The sequence below is a fragment of the Saimiri boliviensis genome, chromosome 14 (genome assembly GCF_048565385.1).
Source record: "Saimiri boliviensis isolate mSaiBol1 chromosome 14, mSaiBol1.pri, whole genome shotgun sequence".
Classification (NCBI taxonomy): Eukaryota; Metazoa; Chordata; class Mammalia; order Primates; family Cebidae; genus Saimiri; species Saimiri boliviensis.
Window position 1 is genome coordinate 29135253 of NC_133462.1, and position 18958 is coordinate 29154210.

At 54.1% G+C, this 18958-nt stretch overlaps 1 protein-coding gene across 1 annotated transcript in view; it reads left to right on the plus strand.

Moving 5' to 3' along the window:
- ELL (elongation factor for RNA polymerase II) overlaps positions 1–18958 on the plus strand; it is a 75879-nt gene that overhangs the window by 21395 nt on the left and 35526 nt on the right. The window lies entirely within an intron of this gene.

The window sequence follows — 18958 nt, forward strand, 5'->3', positions numbered from 1 at the left end:
CGTTGCACCTCGAGTTTTCCGCTGTGACTTTTTAACCCATTGATCCACCCTGCTGGGGGTGTCAGGTTCTCCTGAGGCCTGACAGGTGGGTCTGACCTCTGCTGACCAATGACAGAGAGCATCATTGCTCTGATGACTAGGCCCAGGCTGCAGGAGCCCATAGCCACTTCCCCTTCCTCCCAGGCAGAGATGAACGTGACAGGGATCACATGTACACGGCAGTTTCAGATGGGAGTTGAGGAATGCTGAGCTCTGTAGAAAATGGGAAATTTAGCAAAGTGAACCACACGTCATGGATTTCAGTCAGGATGTGTCTTCAGATGTGGGTGATCGTGAGAGTCACAAGATTGCACTGAAGAAACAGAGCAGGAGTGGCCTCTGTGCGTCAGTGAGCACACCCTTGGGTAGATGGCTAACAGATGCCCTTTGCCCACCTCCCCTCGTCCTCAACCTCACCCCTCCAACCTCTCTGTGCTGTCCCTGGCCTGTTGGCACAAGCGACCGAGGAAGCCAAAATAAGGTGATGTATGCTTGGCAGGGGTGCCAGCACAGGTGACCCTTGCACCCGCTGTGACTGCCTGCAGGTCCTCTGCATGATACAGCCACCAGGCAAGGCCTCCCCGGATGCAGAGGAGTCAGGGCTGCAGTGAGCCCCTTGGATCAGGTACGGGGACGTGAGCAATCAGGGTGTCCAGGGTGGGGTCAGACCTAGTGGCTGGCCAGAGTGTGTGTCCTTAATGTTGGCCAGGTAGCAGCTAGGCCTTCAGGTGTGACTGCTAGTTAGCCAGGTGAGTTCTGAACAGGAGTGAAGAGTAACAGTCCTGTGGGCCCTCAGCCAGCCTGCAGCTGGGAAGGCTCCCTGAGGAGGGAAGCCCAGCAGGACCCAAGGAAGGGTGGTGCTTCTGGGCCTTGGGCAGGTGCCTTGGAACGGCCCACTCTCCACTCCTGCCAGTGCCAGGCGGTCAGGGTGACGGGTCCTGTCCCTTTCCATCCCCGTTCAGATGTTTCCTCATGGCCCCTGCATGCCCAGCAGCTGTGGCTCTGTGTATCCCCTAAGCTCTGAGTGTCTGGGTGTCTGGGGCCACATCAGCTTGCTTGGTGACCTGTTATTAGAGGAACATGTAGTGGGGCTGGGTGAGGAGGGACGTGTGTCCCCCAGCATCCTGTTTTGTCTGTTTTGTCACCTCCAAGGGCCTGTGTCCTGCCCTGGATTCCCAGTATGGGCAGCTCAGCTCCTCAGAACCTGGCCAGGTGCACCCTCCTCCTGGGGCTCCCTTGCTCTCACGAGTCCACTTTTCTCCCTTGCTGATCTTCAGCTTTGCCAGATAGCTTTTCCAAAAATAAGACAGAAAAACTCTGTCACCTCCTTTTCATCCCAGTTATCACCCCAGAGTGGGGTGCTCCCTCCCAGAGTGCCATAAAGACACCTGTGTCCCTGACTGCTATGCAGGCTGTGCCATTGGACATTCTCCAGACCGTGGATGCTCACAGGGATGCCCCTGCACTGGGTGCCAGCCTGGCATGGTGCTGATTCTCTTTTTGTTTTAAGCTGGCTTCTTGTTACACCACATTAAACCAGCTGTAAAGTGCCGCTTGATAAAATAAGCAGGTGATAGGGAGCCACTCTGGCAGGGGCCAGGAACTCTGCAGAGCAGTGCCCCCCAGCCTTGCGCCTGTATGTGGTGGGTGTGCAGCAGCTGGTAGTGCTGAGCTGACTGTCGGGAGCACTGTCCTGTCCTGTCAGTAACTGAAGCTCTGCCATGCATTGGCACACCTGACTGGGTGGCCCCTTGTGTTTCCCCAGGCAGGGGCTTCTGGATTCTGCATTGGTGGCCCAAAATGTCTTCCCTAAGTTGGCTCAGAAGCAAAAACAGGAAGGTCATTGGGTTTCTTTGCAGAATGCTAACCCATGCTGCCACCTCCTGTTCCCACTCCTCCTCCTGGCATCTGCAGTGTGACAAGTGGCAGGTGTCTGGTGTCCGTCGTCATCGGGCCCTCTCTCTCGTCTAAACACCATCTCTTCCTCCTTGGCTTCTTCAGTTGTATTCCCTCAGAGATGGTATTTTGGGAAGTCCCATGTGTGGATTACTGGGACTTTTGTGGTTGGGGACATTGGAGCTTTTAGTTGTAAACATCTACTCCGAATGGGGCTGGTTGCAGGATTTCCATGGTGGTGGTGGTGCCGGTTGGCAGAATTGACTTAGATTTGCTCACTGTTGGGTTCTGGCAGCGCTGACTGCAGCACTGCCACAACACTGCCCACCAAGGGGCACAGTCAGCACAGGCCTGGACCTTCACCTGGGACACCTCCCTCCCATCCTGGCCTACTCCTGGCCTGCCCACAACTCAGAAGACATAGTTGGTGCTCTCTGTGGATTATGGCTCCAGGGGCCTTTCTGTATCCACAGCTGTTCCCATGGCCCACCCTAGGGTGGTCACGTCTCTCCCTTGCTGTCCTGGAAGCCTTCATTTCAACTCTGGGTGCTGGGCTGGGGGCGTGCATCCTCAATGGGATATCTGGCTGTGGTGGTGGGAACCTTCTGGGTGCTCCTGTCCCGCGAAGCTGTGGGGCCCTGGGCAGCTTAGTGTAGAGCATCAGAGCGTCTTCTACTTGCTGTAAGTCCTTTGTCCCCACGGCAGGTGCTACTCATGCCTCTGTGGGACGCACTTCAGCAGCCTCTGGGGTACTCTCTGTGGGTGACGCCTGGTTTCAGATTGTATGTCTCCTGAGCCCAAATTACCCTCATAAGGCTCCAGAACCTGCTGGCCAGGCCCAGCGTTTCTTCCTCTTCCTCTTGACTCTGCTCAGGGCCTTCCTTTGGAAAGGGCTGCCCTGGTCACTGGTGCCCATGTTGCCTCCCCTGCTCCTGCCCACCTTCAGATCTATAGCTGGAGGCCAAGGATGTGGGGATGCTCCCCAAGGATGGACCATTTGTGGGAGAGTCTGAATTTGCCCAGATCGGTGGTTTCAGCTTTCTTTTGCTTTTATGTGATGCCACTACCTCTTGGGCCCCAGCCAGGTGTGTCAGATGGACCAGTGGGAAGTGCCTGGGATTGGGCAGATCCTGTCCCAGTGAATCCTGGCTATCCTTGTGTACTCCCCTGAGTAGCTGGCCTCTGGCTTGGCCCCCGCCTCATCCACCTGGCTCTGAAGCTGGCTGTGCTGTGGGCCAGTGTCTTGCTCCCTCCTCCTAGTGGCCCCTCACTCTGAGGCCCAGGCTGGCCTGGAAGAGCTCCCTCTAGGTGTGAGGAAGATTGAAGGGTCCACCTCATTGTCAGAGGCATGGGCCCCTCTTGGCCGACAGTGGGCCCATCCCAGGACCTTTCCCATGTCCTCTCACTCAGTAGAGTTTTTGATTCCTCTTAATTGGGCGTTGGTGCTGGGCACACACAGTATCTCGCTTTCATCCGCGTCTTCCTGGCGGCTTCTCGGGGGTTTTGCCCACTCGCGTTACTCTCTGTGGTCCATGCTGTGCTCACTACTGTTTCCCGTTGGGTGGTTTGGCATGGAGTGGGGTTTGCTGTGGTACAGGTAAGCTGCGCAGCCTCTGGAGGTGTGTCGCTTGCCTGCTGGCACAGCTGGCAAGGACAATGTCGTGGCCTGCTTGTTCTTCTCCTAGGTGTGCGTCCCCACACTTGGGATGGGATGGCATTGCCTCTTGGCTGTCAGTTTTGGCCAAAGTTCAGTGGTTGGAGGTGGGCCTGCCTTCCCTGCAGGTTCTGCTCTGTGGAGTCACATGTTGAATTTGGCAAGCAGCCGCCGTGTGTTCACTTTCCTAAGTGTGGTCTGTGTACCAAACTGGCTGGTAGTTTTTGAAGCACTCAAACTGTATTAGGCTGTTTTTGAGAGTCTTGGGTATGCATCAGTGTGCCTTAGTGACGTATTAAAAGGCTAAAGCAGTGTTTTCGAGTTGAAAAGTAGTAAGCTTTGTATGGCCCCTGAAAGTTCCCAAAGCTGTTTTACATGCATGGTATATTCCAACCTGAGACCATCCTCTGCCATGCTGCCCTGGGGCCTGGTACAGGTAGGGCTCTCCAAGAGGTTGCAGGGCACTTGTGTTGTGCCAATCTCCCCAGGGGCCCCAACACACCCCTCCATCAGCCCCAACACACAGCTGCTTCCTTGAAGGAAGCTCCCAGTTCCCATCTCTCCTTTTGTGAGAGTGGAATCTCTGGGCAGGAAGCTGCGCCAGGTCCTGCCTGGAGAAAACTGGATGCTGTGTGCAAGATTTCCAATGTCACAAGCAGCCAGTTGATGGAATGGTTGTGAAGATGCTGTGACAAATGGTCCTCTTGAAGAGCCCTTGGTGCAGCTTAGTGGGGTTCATTTACAAACCTAGGATGTACACAGAAAGCCTCATGATCACACCTGACCCAGGAGTGAGGAAGGCAGGAACAGAGGCATGGCTGGTGGTCTCATGGTTTTGGTTTTTTTTTTTTTTTTTTTTTTTGAGATGGAGTATCGCTCTGTCACCCAGGCTGGAATGCAGTGGTGTGATCTCGGCTCACCGCAACCTCTGCCTCCCGGGTTCAGGCGATTCTCCTACCTCAGCCTCCCGAGTAGCTGGGATTACAGGCACCTGCCACCACACCTGGCTAATGTTTGTATTTTTAGTAGAGATGGGTTTCACCATGTTGTTCAGGATGGTCTTGATCTCTTGACCTTGTGATTTGCCCACTTCGGCCTCCCACAGTGCTGGGATTACAGACGTGAGCCACCGTGCCAAGAAACTTGCAGATTAGAGGCAGCAGATGAGAGGGCAGCTCAGTGCAGTGCGCCATTGCCCACTGGCTGCTCGTGAGGTTGCCTCCAAGTCAGGCAATGACATTGGAGACGGATGGTGGCCTGGAGTGTCACATTGATAGTAAATGTGAAGCTGGTGCCTACCGTGTCAGCCCAGAAGAGTATTTTTACTCTCAGGAAACATGCTGCATTTAGGGGCACAGTCTGGAAAAGTCTCCAGCCGGCTCTCAAATGGTTCAAGAAGCAGGTGTGTAAAAAAAAAAAAAAAAAAAAAAAGGCCGGGCGCGGTGGCTCAAGCCTGTAATCCCAGTACTTTGGGAGGCCGAGGCGGGTGGATCACGAGGTCAAGAGATCGAGACCATCCCGGTCAACACGGTGAAACCCCGTCTCTACTAAAAATACAAAAAAAATAGCTGGGCATGGTGGTGCGTGCCTGTAATCCCAGCTACTCAGGAGGCTGAGGCAGGAGAATTGCCTGAACCCTGGAGGCGGAGGTTGCGGTGAGCTGAGATCGCGCCATTGCACTCCAGCCTGGGTAACAAGAGCGAAACTCCGTCTCAAAAAAAAAAAAAAAAAAAAGAAGCAGGTGTGTGCTGTACTTAAGTGTGTGAGTAATAGGGGTGCGGGGCAGGTGGGGGAAACTTAACAGAATATGGCTGTTCTTTGTACTGTTCCTGCAGGTTTTCTCTAAGTTAAGATTGTTTTATATTGCATCCAGGAGAGAGAAGGCCATAGCAGGACTCTGCTGTCAGATGCAGCCGGCTTGTAAGCAAGGCTGTGTCTCACCTGGCCTGGCCAGCCCCACGTGCAGGTGGCTTGAGGCCTGAGGCACCAGCAGAGGCCCCACAGCATGGTCAGGGCCAGCTCTAAATCTCTGCTTAGTGCACATCTGTGCCCTGATTCTGTTATCCTAGGCCATTAGCCCCAGGGGTCAGCAGAAACAGGAGGGACTGCCTTCTTGTGGAACTTACCTTTAGGTGGGAAGAGACCAACCTTGCCCCCCAATCAGTGAGATGCCCACAGCCAGGGGCCGGGGCCCCAGTGAGCTCTCATATTCAGAAAGCCTCTCTGATGAGGCCTTGTGGGAGTCATCGGCCGGGTGGATCCCAGATCTAGACTGCAGTAGGCATGGGGTCACATAGCACTGAGTGTGAGTACCATGAAGGGGCCAGTGTGGGCTGCTGGGGCTGCAGGGCCAAGCCTTCTGGTCTTATCAGGCACCTGAGGTGTGCAGGGCATGATCCGACCGATACTTGGGTAAGATTCCCCTGTGAGGAGGCTAGAGAAGGTGCCAGAGCTGGCTGGGAAGAAGCTTGGGGCTTGGATGGCAGCAGCCAAGAACCTGGGGCTCTTGAGGTCCCAGTGGGAGTGAGTGGTGGTTGGGGGAGCCATGGGCTAACATGAGGGGGATTGGAGCAGCTGCGGGCAGCCAGCCCGAGGTCTGAGTGAAGGTCTGCTAGGGCCTGCATGGTTTTCTCTAACCTGTTTGCAGCGGGGTGGTCGTCTGACCTGGGTGAACTTCAGCATTTTCCTGAAACTTCTGGAATTGTGCTAGAGTGCCCCTCGCTCACATCTGCACCCCGACCTGACCTAGATCTGCAGCGTGTTTGGCAGAGCTCCAGTGCCTTCTGGCGTGTGTCAGCTTCCAGGCAAATACCTGATCCTTGTCACCTTGAGCTGAAATCGGGTGCTTTTACTTGAAGGCAGGTGACAAAACGTTCTGTAAAAAAAAAAAACCAACTGAGATTTCAGGCTCCGATTCCCTTGGGCTGTCAGGCAAGGCTCCTCCACAACCCTTGCAGGCGGGATGACGAAAGTGGGCCTGCAGATGCAGGGATCCGTGCCTGCACAGCTTCCATACAGGACGGGGGTCAGCCTGTCGGGGACCATGCCTGTGAAGAGGTCGATCCCGTCAATGTGGAAAGAGAAAAGGCACACGCTGACATAGCAGGGGGCCACTGCCTCATCATTTTGGAAGAGTCTTGTGTTTCAGCCCAAGCTCTGCCACTTACTGAGCTGGTGGCCTTAAGCAAGGCAACTGGCTTCCCTGAGCCTTGGTCTTTTTCTCGAAGTTGGCCCTCAAGACGCACAGCCCTGTCCGTAGAAGCTCCCTGCGATCAGACTTTTGAGGGTGTGTAGGTGCTGAGCACCTGGCAGAGCATGCTCTGTTCCAGCCCCCGCCCCGTGGATGCTGGAAGCATGCAGCTCTGCCCCAGAGCCCTGGATCCTGAGCCCCGGATCCTGAGCCCCGGCCTCCTGGGTACTCTGAGTTCTGGGGACTTGCCCTGGGCCAGCTCTAGCCAGCACGTGCCCCGCTGGTCACAGGCTGCCTCTGCAGCTCCCATCCAGCTTGGCAGTGCCACACACTTCCTGCTGTGTGGTCTCCTCTGGGCTCCGTGGGCGCTGTAATCTGGGTTCTGTGCTGCTGGTCGGGAGGAGTCCAGTTTGGTGACATTTCTTGTCAGGCTGTTTGAGTACAGGCATCTTTCTGGGAAGAAGTCAGTTGGTGGATCTTGGTGTGCGCTTACCCACGACCTAACTCAATAACAGGGCAGATCCTTTTGTGAGATAAGACCCAGGTGCCAGGTGCCCTCAGGCATGTTTCTCAGGATGGGCCCACCATGTGAGGATGCCCACACCACACCGCACTGCACTGCTGAGGCCATTACTAGGTGAGACCACGGTGGACACTCACTAGCCTTGTGGCCAGAGTCGGGCAGGGCCCCTCCCACGGTAGGTTGGATTCTGGTGGCTGTGACCATGGCTGGATGGGGCAGAGCTGGCCCTGCCAGCTGGGTTCTGAGCACAGCTCCTGGGTGTTTGGAGTCTGAAAGTACAGATTGTACCTGGAAGGCTCTACTTTGTTTTTCTGGGTAATAGATCCTGTTGTTCCAAAGATAAGCACCTGGGCCTGTTAGAAGCCATGTGCTCACCTTTCATGGAGATGAGGATCTGAAGGGACTGATTCCTTCTCTCAGGAGGAACAACTTGGCACTGTTGGTGATGAACCTGAGCATCAGGCAGCTGCACGGGTCTTCATCCCAGAGATGTTCCTTAGTGGAAGATGCAGGCAGTGCTTATCTGGTCTGGGGCCTCCCTGAGGGGCCAATGCAGCCTGGCTGTGGCCACATCAGGTTCCCTCTGAAAAGTGCACTAGTTTCATGCAGCTGCCTCCGTCAGACCCAGCAACGTGGAATATTTTCCTGAGATAGCACAGCCTGGGATCTGAGCATATCCCAAGTGCTCAAGGTGGCTCATGGCCACACTGAGGGCCTGTCCCCCAAGCCCGGCTACTCCTCAGACGAGAAGGAAGATTGAGGCCTGGCTCTCGTGGCGCCTCTTTGATGCTCACCTCAGGACACTCTGTCCTCACTGGGCTGGCCTGTTTGAGGGGTGACCTGGCTCTCTGGGGTGGTTGGCTTGTTCAGACATTCCTAGAAGCCTCTGGGATGTCTCTGGAGCCCTTGATGGGTTTTTATGGGGAATGTTAACCCATATGGGCATTGGCTCAGAAGCAGTTACTCCTTTCTCAGGGGGCCTCCCTGTGGGTAGCGGGTCTGAACGGCAGGGTCTGTCCGCACAGGGCCTTCATGTTCCTGAGTGATTAGGATTTACCTCCCATATGGTGGTGGAAGCATCAGAGGTGTCAGCATGGCTTGTGGCTGATAGTGGAGGCCAGCATCTTGGCAGCATCTTTGATGGGCTTCAGAGGCACATGTGGGTGAGTTGGCAGGCAGGACCTGATGCCCACGTTTGTGGCCAGCAAGGTCACATGCCTGAGGTCCTGATGTGGCCGCTCCCAGGTTGCAGGTTCAAACTGTATGGGAAGAGGACCTAAGAGCACCCTTGGAGTGAGTACTGGCTAGGGGCCACAGATCATGCCTCGAAGAGTGCCAGATTCTCTCCGCAGCGTCTTTTATGTTTCTGTGATCTGTGCCCCTGTCTCCTGGGACAGAGGTTTGGGTGCTTTGCAGAGGGTGCAGTGGACAGATGATGAGACAGGGCAGTGAGAGCCAACTCTGGTGCTGAGCTATGAATCATACAGGCGGCTGACGGGACACAGGGGCCCGAGAAAGGGTGTGGTTTCTGGTTCAGAGGCTCCTTTCTCAGAACCCCCTGGGTCTCTAAGGGCCTCAGGGGCAGCCTTGGTGAGTGTGGCTGACCACTGGAAGAGGGACAGAGGGTCCTTCTGGATCCTAAGCATGTGCCTCAGGAGCTTGGCAAGCTACCATCTCCTCCTGACCTGGGTCGTATCCATGGTGGACACTCCCAGGACCACACCCCCGCTCTGGGTCACAGCGCATGTCTTGGGTGGATCTGTTGTACCAGACTGTTAGAAACAGGGCTGGGTAAAGGCTGGGCGTGGTGCCTCAAGCCTGTAATCCCAGCACTTTGGGAGGCTGAGGTGGGTGGATCACGAGGTCAACAGATCGAGACCATCCTGGTCAACATGGTGAAACCCCATCTCTACTAAAAATACAAAAAATTAGCTGGGCGTGGTGGCGCATGCCTGTAATCCCAGCTACTCAGGAGGCTGAGGCAGGAGAATTGCCTGAACCCAGGAGGCGGAGGTTGCGGTGAGCCGAGATTGTGCCATTGCACTCCAGCCTGGGTAACAAGAGCGAAACTCCCCAGATTCCTTCCCAGGTCACAGGGTGCCCACCCCAGGTGTAAGCCCTCTGCAGAGGAGGTAGCCTGGGGGTGTTTGTGCTGTGGGGCTTGTTGCTTCCTGCCAAAGCTGGGGGCGGCCATGCTCTCAGGGAGAAATAGTGGCTGAGGGGCTTCGAGGTGCATTGAGGAGAGTGCCTTACTGTTTCCATCCTCATGGCTTTCCCAGTGACTGTAAATGTGGCGTGAATTTGGGCAAGGGACCCTCTCCGCCTCCTTCAACCGCCAAGCCTCATGGAGTACCCTGGGCTGGGCCTGAATCTTGCCTTTAAGATGAGCCTTCCCTGGGTTGGGGGTCAGTCCTGGTCTCCCTGGTCTCCCTGGCCCTGGGAGGAGATGGGCTCCTGTAGTGGAGTGTTAGCTGTATTCAGGGGAGAGGCGGAGGCAGCTGGAGAGCTTGGGTGTGCTGGGGCTCGGCAGAAGAGGCCAGTCTGCTCTGTGGTGAGGCTGAGGACAGGCAGCCTTGGGAGCGTAGCAGAGAGGTAGCACTCTAACAGCAGTTGAGCTTGGAGGGCCCAAAAGTGAGGTGGACTGAGAGACTGACAGGTCGAGGGCACACCCATGGCCTTATCTGCAGGGGAGTTGAGATGGAGGCCTGGAGGGGCCTCCTGGGGACAGGAGAGCCCATAGGCCACGTCTGCGGGGCTCCAGATAGTCCCGTGGAGGTGAGTGGGGTACGAGGCCTCCTAGCTGCCCAAGCAGAAAGCACAGTGGCAAGACAGAGCTGCATTCTCAGGGACCTGACCCCCACGGAGGCCTGGCCTGGGCTCTGACAAGGGGATAGCCCATGGCAGGCCTTAGAGCTTTCTCATTCACCTTGAAAATGTCAGGAACCCAGGGCTAGGAGAGGCCCATGCTGTGCCTTGTAGGATACCGGTGACCTAGGTCAGTCCCTTAGCTTCTTCCATTGTCAGATGTGATCAGATCATGGTCACTGCTGTCTGGAGGAGAGCAGGAGTGGTCTGGTGCCGCAGACCGTGGGCAGAGGCCAGGTTTGCTGAGAGGCTGCTTCTTGAAGACCTTGCATTTTAAGTTTCTAGGTGCAGAAGCTGAGTTCAGTACCTGTTGGTGAGTTTTAGTGAGTGATTAAAAAGAAAAACCCCACCAAACACTTGTACTCCTCTTGAGAAGCGCACGGCTAAAGTTGTGAAGCCTCCTGTGCTTCCTTGTCCCCCACCCTTGTTTTTGAGACAGAGTCTCATTTTGTCACCCAGGCTGGAGTGCAGTGGCATGACCTCGGCTCACTGCAACCTCTGCTGCCCAGGTTCAAGTGATTCTTCTGCCTTAGCCTCCAAAGTAGCTGGGATTACAAGGGCATGCTACCGTGCCCAGCCAATTTTTGTATTTTTGGAAGAGACGGTGTTTCACTATGTTGGCCAGGCTGGTCTTGAACTTCTGACTTTGTGATCCCCCTGCCTCAGCCTCCCAAAGTGCTGCGATTACAGGCATGAGCCACTGAGTCCAATCTTGTTTTGTTTTGAAGACGGGATCTTGCTCTGTCACCCCTGCCGGAGTGCAGAGGTGGAGCTATGGCTCACTGCAGCCTCGATCGCCTGGGCTTAGGTGATCCTCCTGCCTCAGCACCTGAGTACCTGGGACTGCAAGTGTGTACTACCACACCTGGCTAAAAAGAAAATTTTTTTTTTTTGAGACTGATTTTCATTCTGTTGCCCAGGCTGGAGTGCGTGATCTCAGCTCATTGCAACCTCCCCCTCCCAGGTTGAAGCGATTTTCCTGCCTCAGCCTCCCAGGTAGCTGAGATTTCAGGTGCCTGCCACCACCCCTGGCTAAATTTTGTATTTCTGTTAGGGACTGGCTGGTCTCAAACTCCTAACTTCAAGTGATATACCTGCCTCGGCCTCCCAAAGTATTGGGATTACAGGCATGAACCACCATGGTACCTGGCTGCCAAAGGGGATCCTGTGCCTATCACACTGGCACTTGCAGGTTTGCTCTGTTTCAGACACTGTGGAGTGTGCTGGAGGGGACAGAGCGGCCTGACATTGTGGTCCAGGTGCCCCTGGGGTGTGCGGCAGGTACCCACATATGATAGCGTCTTTTCCTGTTTGAAGAAAGGCAGATGCAAAAGGTGGAATAATAAAGGGGAAAGGCAAAGCTAAGGAAGGTGTTGACTAGAGGGCTTGGGCTAGGCGTGGGTTGCATGGCTCTGAGATGTACTCTCCTGGAAGCAGGCCTGGGCTGTGCCTGTAGCATGACCCATGGAGGTGTAGGAAGGGTCGGCAGGGCGGGCAGGGCAGGCAGGGCACTCTGGGCACTCTTCCCTCCCTTGGAGGGAGACTTCTCTTTAACTGATGAAGCAGGACACAGGAGCATAGAAGCACTATAACTTGAAGAATTGCATAGTAAATGTTTGTCGTATCCTGCTGCCCTGGGGTCATGTGAGTTTGGATAAATTATGAAAGCCTAATGGGGACCCCAGAGCTCGGTTTTCCTGTGAGGTTGGGATGAGGTCTGCTGTGACCTCAGGCAGCCCTGCATTTTCCTCGGTTGTGACAACTGGAACCCAATCCTGTGCAGTTTAGGACGGGAGTGGGTTAGTGATGGTGGCTGGCCGTCTGTGGTACCATGAGTCCTTGCTTGTGATTTGGCTGTGATTTCTATGGACAGGCTGTGCTCAGGGAGTCCAAGCAGCTCCCCCACCCCCAACCATGACGCAGGAATGGACAGACATCTGAGGGGCCTCCCACGATGACAGAGGCCGCTTTCCGCTCACCTGCTGAGTGCCTTCTGGAAGAAGGGCTTGGACGGTGTCCAAAAACCCTGCACTGCAACTGCCAGGTGGGTGGTGGCATCCGGGGACTATCCAGGGAGCATCTGTGGTCATGATCCGGAGCGCATGCAGATGAAGGCATCTAAGAGACCCTTCACTGGTGACTGTGGTAGCTGGGGGTGTAGGCAGTAGTTAACCAGAGCTGCTTGTTTGGAAGGGGAAAGGGGAGTTGGTAAAGAATGGCAGTTTGGAGGATTTTCCTAAAATAGAGCTATTTAAAAAAAGATGGGAGTGTGATGGCTCATGCTTAAAATCCCAGCACTTTGAGAAGTTGAGGCGAGAGGATCACTTGAGCTCAGGAGTTTGAGAACAGCCTGGGCAACATAGGGAGACCCTCATCTCTACAAAAGAGTTAAAAAAAAAAAAAAAAGTGGCCAGGCATGGTGGCGCATGCTTGTAGTCCCAGCTATTTGAGGCCAGTTTGGGAGGATTGCTTGACCCCAGGAGACTATGGCTGCAGTGAGCTGTGATCGTGCCACTGCCCACTCCCTGGGCAACAGAGTGAGGCCCTGTCTCAAAAACAGAACAAAACACAAAGATGGTTAGGCCAGGCGCGGTGGCTCAAGCCTGTAATCCCAGCACTTTGGGAGGCCGAGGCGGGTGGATCACAAGGTCGAGAGATCGAGACCATCCTGGTCAACATGGTGAAACCCCGTCTCTACTAAAAATACAAAAATCAGCTGGGCATGGTGGCACGTGCCTGTAATCCCAGCTACTCAGGAGGCTGAGGCAGGAGAATTGCCTGAGCCCAGGAGGCGGAGGTTGCAGTGAGCCGAGATCGCGCCATTGCACTCCAGCCTGGGTAACAAGAGTGAAACTCCGTCTCAAAACAAACAAACAAACAAACAAAAAAAAAAAAAATCAAAAAGATGGGAGGAACTAAGATGCAAAATGAAGACCAACCCATAAAAGAAAAAATTGGAAAATTCCACTTCATCAAAATTAAGAACTTCTGTGTTTTGAGAGATACTGTTAAGAGAATGGAAAGACAGGCAGGGCGCAGTGGCTCACCCCTGTGATCCCAGCACTTTGGGAGGCCAAGACAGGCAGATAACTTGAGGTCAGGAGTTTAAGACCAGCCAGGCCAACATGGTGAAAACCTGTCTCTGCTCAAAATACAAAACCTAGCTGGATGTGGTGGCACGCACCTGTAGAGTCCCAGCTACTTGGGAGGCTGAGGCAGGAGAATCACTTGAACTTAGGAGGCAGAGGTTGCAGTGAGCCGAGTTCGCACCACTGTACTCCAGCCTGGGCAACAACAGCTAGACTCCACCTCAAAAAAAAAAAAAAAAAAAAAAAGAATGGAAAGACAAGCCACGGACTAGGAGAAAATAAAGAACCCTCAAAACTCAATAAGAAGATGACCCAGTTTTTTTTTTTTTTTTTTTTTAAATCTTGGCTGGACTCGCTGGTTCACGCCTGTAATCTCAGCACTATGGGAGGCCGAGGCGGGTGGATTGCCTGAGGTCAAGAGTTTGAGACCAGCCTGGCCAACATGGCAAAAACCTGTCTCTACTAAAAATACAAAAATTAGCCAGGTGTGCTGGCGCCGTCTGTAATCCCAGCTAGTTGGGAGGCTGAGGCAGGAGAATCGCTTGAACCCAGAAGTAGAGGTTGCGGTGAGCCGAGATTGCACCACTGCACTCCATCCTGGGTGGCAGAGCAAGACTCCTCATCTCCATAAAGCAGAAAATGACCCAGTTTTTGAAAATGGTGTAAAGATTTGGACAGCTTCACCACTGAAGCTAGAAGAATGGCACATTAGCCTGTAAAAAGATGCTCAATGTGCTTAATCAGCAGGGAAACCCCAACATGAACGTCTGTGAGCTGTCACCACACCACATACCAACCAGGATGGCTGACATTTTAAAGAAGCCGACAGCACTAGATGTTGACGTGGATGGGGAGCAACAGGAGCTGTCATTGCTAGTGGCAGTACAAAATGGTACAGCCACTTTGGGAGCCAGCCTGGCGGTTTCATATTAAATTAAATGGACACCTACTCCATGGCCCAGCAGTTAGGCTCCTGGGTGTTCACCAAGTGAAATGAAAACACGTTCACGAAAAAACCTGTCCATGAGTGTTTATAGCTTCTTGATTCATTAATTCTCCAAACTGAAAACAACCTGTGTCCTTCATCCTGCAAGTGGTTGCACGGAAGGTGGCGTATTTATAGAGCAGGGCAGCACACAGGATGGCTCTCAAAGGCGTGATGCTGAGTAGGTGGCTGGCTGAATCATGGCCACAGCAGATTCCAGGAACCTGTGAGTGTAACCTTCTGCGGAGAAAGGGCCTTTGCCGATGAGATTAAGTTGAGATGGGGAGGTTACCTTGCATTATCTTCGTGGGCCCTGTTTGTCATCACAAGTGTCCTGGTAAGAGAGGGACAGATTTGACGCAGACAGGAGAGGACTTGAAGGCCGCATGACCCCAGGGATAGAGATTAGGGTGATGCAGCCACAAGCTGGGGAGTGCCTGGATCCCCCAGCAGGTGAAGAGGCCAGGAAAGGTCCTCCCCTGGAGCTCCCAAAAGGAGGGAACCTGCTGACATTTGGATTTCAGACTTCTGGCCCCCAATCCGTGAGAGATCCAATTTCGTTTTTTTTTTTTTTTTTTTTTTTTTTTTGAGACGGAGTTTCGCTCTTGTGACCCAGGCTGGAGCGCAATGACGCGATCTCGGCTCACCGCAACCTCCGCCTCCTGGGTTCAGGCAATTCTCCTGCCTCAGCCTCCCGAATAGCTGAAATTACAGGCGCGCACCACCATGCCCAGCTAATTTTTTGTATTTTTACTAAAGACGGGGTTTCACCATGTTGACCAGGATGGTTTCGATTTCCTGACCTCGTGATCCACCCGCCTCGGCTTCCCAAAGTGCTGGGATTACAGGCGTGAGCCACCGTGCTCGGCCCAATTTCGGTTGTTTTAAGCCACCAAAACATCGTCTTTTGTTGCAAGGACCATGGGAAACTCACCTTGCATGATTCCATTGATAAGACTTTCTGGAAAGGCAAAACTGTAGGGGCAGAAAACAGATCCAAGATTGCTGGGGTAGTGGGGAGGGTCAGGCTCTGAGCGGGGATGTGGGAAACTGGGCAGAAGGCAAGGTGGCCTGCTCAGCATTCTCACCTGGGAAAAGCAAGCAAGATGCTTGGAAGGTGTGGATGCCACAGTTTTGGGCAATTGACATCTTTTTGTCTACAAGATTTCTGAAAACACCTTTCCCATAAACTTTCTGTACACCTTCATGAATGTAGATGGAAATACCTGCTGTGGGCTGGGCACGGTGGCTTCTCACCTGTAATCCTGGCAGTTTGGGAGGCCAAGTCTGTTGAAGTGCTTGAACCCAGGAGTTCAAGTCCAGCCTGGGCAATGTGACGAAACCCCATCCCTACGAAAATAGAAAAATTAGCCGTGGGTGGTGGTGTGCACCTGTGGTCCCAGCTACTCAGGAGCTGAGGCGGGAGGATCATCTGAGCCCAGAAGGTTGAGGCCGCAGTGAGCTGTGTTTGTACCACTGTACTCCAGCCTGGGCGACAGAGTCAAAGTTTGTCTCCAAAAAGAAAGAAAGAAAGAAAAAAAAGCTTGCTGTGTCGGCCGCTGAATTACACTTGGCTTGTGGCCAGTTGGAGTCCCCTTCCTGCTCTTACAGGCCCACCCGGCCTGCTGAGTACATCACTGTCCTCCCAGGCTGGCAGAGGAGCTGCTGTGAGTCCTGGCCTCTCCCCTGCCCTGACCGTGGCTGCCTGGCTCCCTAGGCTTCAACCAGTGAAGGCCATGGTGTGTTTGTCCAAGTTCCGCGGCTTGTCCCTGAGCCAGCCAAGCCCACTAGGCGGATCGTCCTTTGTTTTGTAGTTCACAGAGACAGCCCCACTCGGTCACTTTCTGAACTCTCCGTGGCCTCAGTGTCCTGCTTCAGTCCTGCCAGGAAGCCTCAGGGAGGATTCCTGAATAGGCTTTCCCAATCATTTGTGTTTTACTGGAAAGGGGGGCCCGTTGTGGGGAGGTCACCAGCAGGGCTCTTCCCGGGACTTAATGGCTTGGCAGGGTGACCCAGCTCTGTAAGATCAGGGCATGTGCGCTGACACTGGTGCTTGGGAGAGTCAGCAAGATGGACTTCTGAAGAAGGAACAGATGCCTTCCTTTCCATCATTTCCTGTATCGGGGGTGGGGTGGCAGGCCTTGCTCAGTAGACAGCAGGCAGAACGTGCTGCCTGGGCAGAGTGGGTACTCCTGCTGAGTGGGTGCTTCTGGAGGGTGGGGGGAAGGATTGTGTGTCCTTGGGGCAGCCTTGGCACTCACTGCCTTGGGCCTCATTATCCCCATGCCGGTAGCAGGTGTCCTGGGTCCTGGCCAGATTAGGCCCCGTCCATCCGTGTGTCTCCTGACTTTGCTGTGCCCTCTCCCCAGTTTTTGTCTTTGGCGAAGTGTTTTTAAAACAATCCAAGATATCTTCTTTTTTTATTTTTATTTTTATTTTTTTTGAGATGGAGTCTTACTCTGTCGCCTAGGCTGGAGTGCAGTGGTGCAATCTCGGCTCACTGCAACCTCCGCCTCCCGTGTTTAAACAATTCTTCTGCCTCATCCTCTCAAATAACTGGGATTACAGGCGTATGCCACCACGCCTGGCTGATTTTTTAATTTTTAGTAGAGATGGGGTTTTGCCATGTTGGTCAGGCTGGTCTTGAACTCTCTGACCTCAAGAAATCCACCTTCCTCGGCCTCCCAAAGTGCTGGGATTACAGGCATGAGCCACCACAGCTGGCCAACAATCCTAGGTATCCCCTTATTCTTCAATCCTAACTTTTCCAATGACAGTATTTATTGGCAGCAGATAAAGACCTGCTTTTTAAAAAACGTAACGTGGGTGCAGCGTCCATGTCTGACCCAGTTAGCAGCAGCTCCAGTGGCGTCATGGCCTGCTCCCTGCACCCCTGCCTCCGTCTGGCTTTGCCCACAGCGGCTGGTCAAGTTGGGATCCACACATCTTCTGCCGGTGGTAATTTATACCTTCCATCCTTTCCCCCTCATGCCATTTATATCTGCTGATGGGAGCAGGTTTTTTTTTTCCATAGATTTTTTTTTTGCTTTCTGCTCTGATGGTCGCTTCCTGTGGCAGGGTCAGCCCGGGTCTTCTCTGCCCCTGCATTGCTTGACATTTGGGGCAGGAGATTAGATTCCGTGTTGCCTGCAGTGTGCTGAGCAGCATCCCTGGCCTCCCCTGCACCAGATGCTGGGGGTTCTCCCCGTCCTCAGTGGTGAGGATTAGAAATGGCTCCAGACCTTGCCTCATGCCCGGGGAAGATTCACCCACCACACTTCCTGTAAACTGGTCACTAGGCCTGGAGGTTTTCGTAACACTAGGATTTTGTAAGCCACTTCCTGTTGCTTCATGCCCGGAAGTGCTCTTCACTGGAGGGGAGAGGATCAGGGGATTCTCTGGCTCTGGAGAGGTTCCTCCTCACCCTTTCCCCGGTCTCAGCTGCAGGGCTCCCCCAAGCCTGAGCCCCTGATGTTGTCAACGCTCTGTGCCCTCCCCATTTCTCCGGAAGGCATCGTTGCTGTCTTTATGGGAGTGGCCTCATTGCCGGGGAGCTGCCTGCAGGAGTCTCTCGGTCTGTGCTGAGCAGCCTCAGCGGGTACCCAGGCTGAGTGACTGCAGGACCCAGGCACCACTGCCCTGCTATGTTGAGGTATGTCCTCAGAGCCATGGTCTGGAGCCCATTGGGTCTGGAAAGTGCAAGTCTCGGCGCAGCTCAGTCCCCACCTGCCCCAGCGTGACCCAGCTGACCCAGTGACCGTGTTAGGCCAGCAGTGGCAGCCCTGCCAGGCTCCTCAACTCCCACCTGGGGCCTTGGCCTGAAGCACAGCAGCGAGGGTGACTTTTGTCTCTCAGGAGCTCCCAGTTCCACACCTCATGCTGGCTAATGAAAGATGGATTTCTGTCACTCGAGGGCCTGAGAGCAGTTGTCAACCAGTGTGGGGCCCAGGGAAGGGTGCAGAGGGGGTGACATGACCCCCCGGAGGGTCTGAGAGGCTGGGCAGGTGGTGGCTTAAGGCATGGCTCACCCCCTGCCAGCTGTTCTTGGTGTGGGGTGGCAGCACCCTGCAGGTGTCATGTGCTACTGAGTTACCCCGTTACTTAATTAATTCGGCCTGAGCCCAACCCCAACGCTTCTAAGGTGACAGGAAAATCATGTGTGCTGCTGGCTATTCCTGATGCACAGACGAGGTAACAGGGCACTGGGCTCTCCTGACAAGGGTTCGGCCATGACACCACGCATGTTGGCTCTAGAGGGAGTAGCCAGAAGAGGATGCAGTGGGTCACGTGCTGTCAGGCATTCCCACTGGGCCAGGCTGGGGAGCACAGAGGGTGAGGGCTGGTCACTCCCTGAAGGAACTTGGCTGGCTCAGGCTCAGCCGACACTCACCTCCTGGGGCCCTCGATTGGCTTGTCAGGGCACTGCACCCCAGTTGCTTTTTGTGTTTTTTCTTATCCCCCCAACTCCCATCTTGTGTTCTCTTTACCATCTATTAGCACCCCACATTCGAAACCCCAGCCTCACTGTTGTTATTTATGCCTTGAATGATCTTTGCAGAAACATATGAGAAAAGAGCCTTTTTCATTCACGCACACTACTGTGCCCGCGTCATCCTCTGCAGATCTCCCTCTTTCTGAAGAACTTCTAGAATCTTCCTCGCGGTGCAGGCCCGCTGCCAACAGAAGATTCTCTTGGTTTTTGTCTAAGTGAATCTTT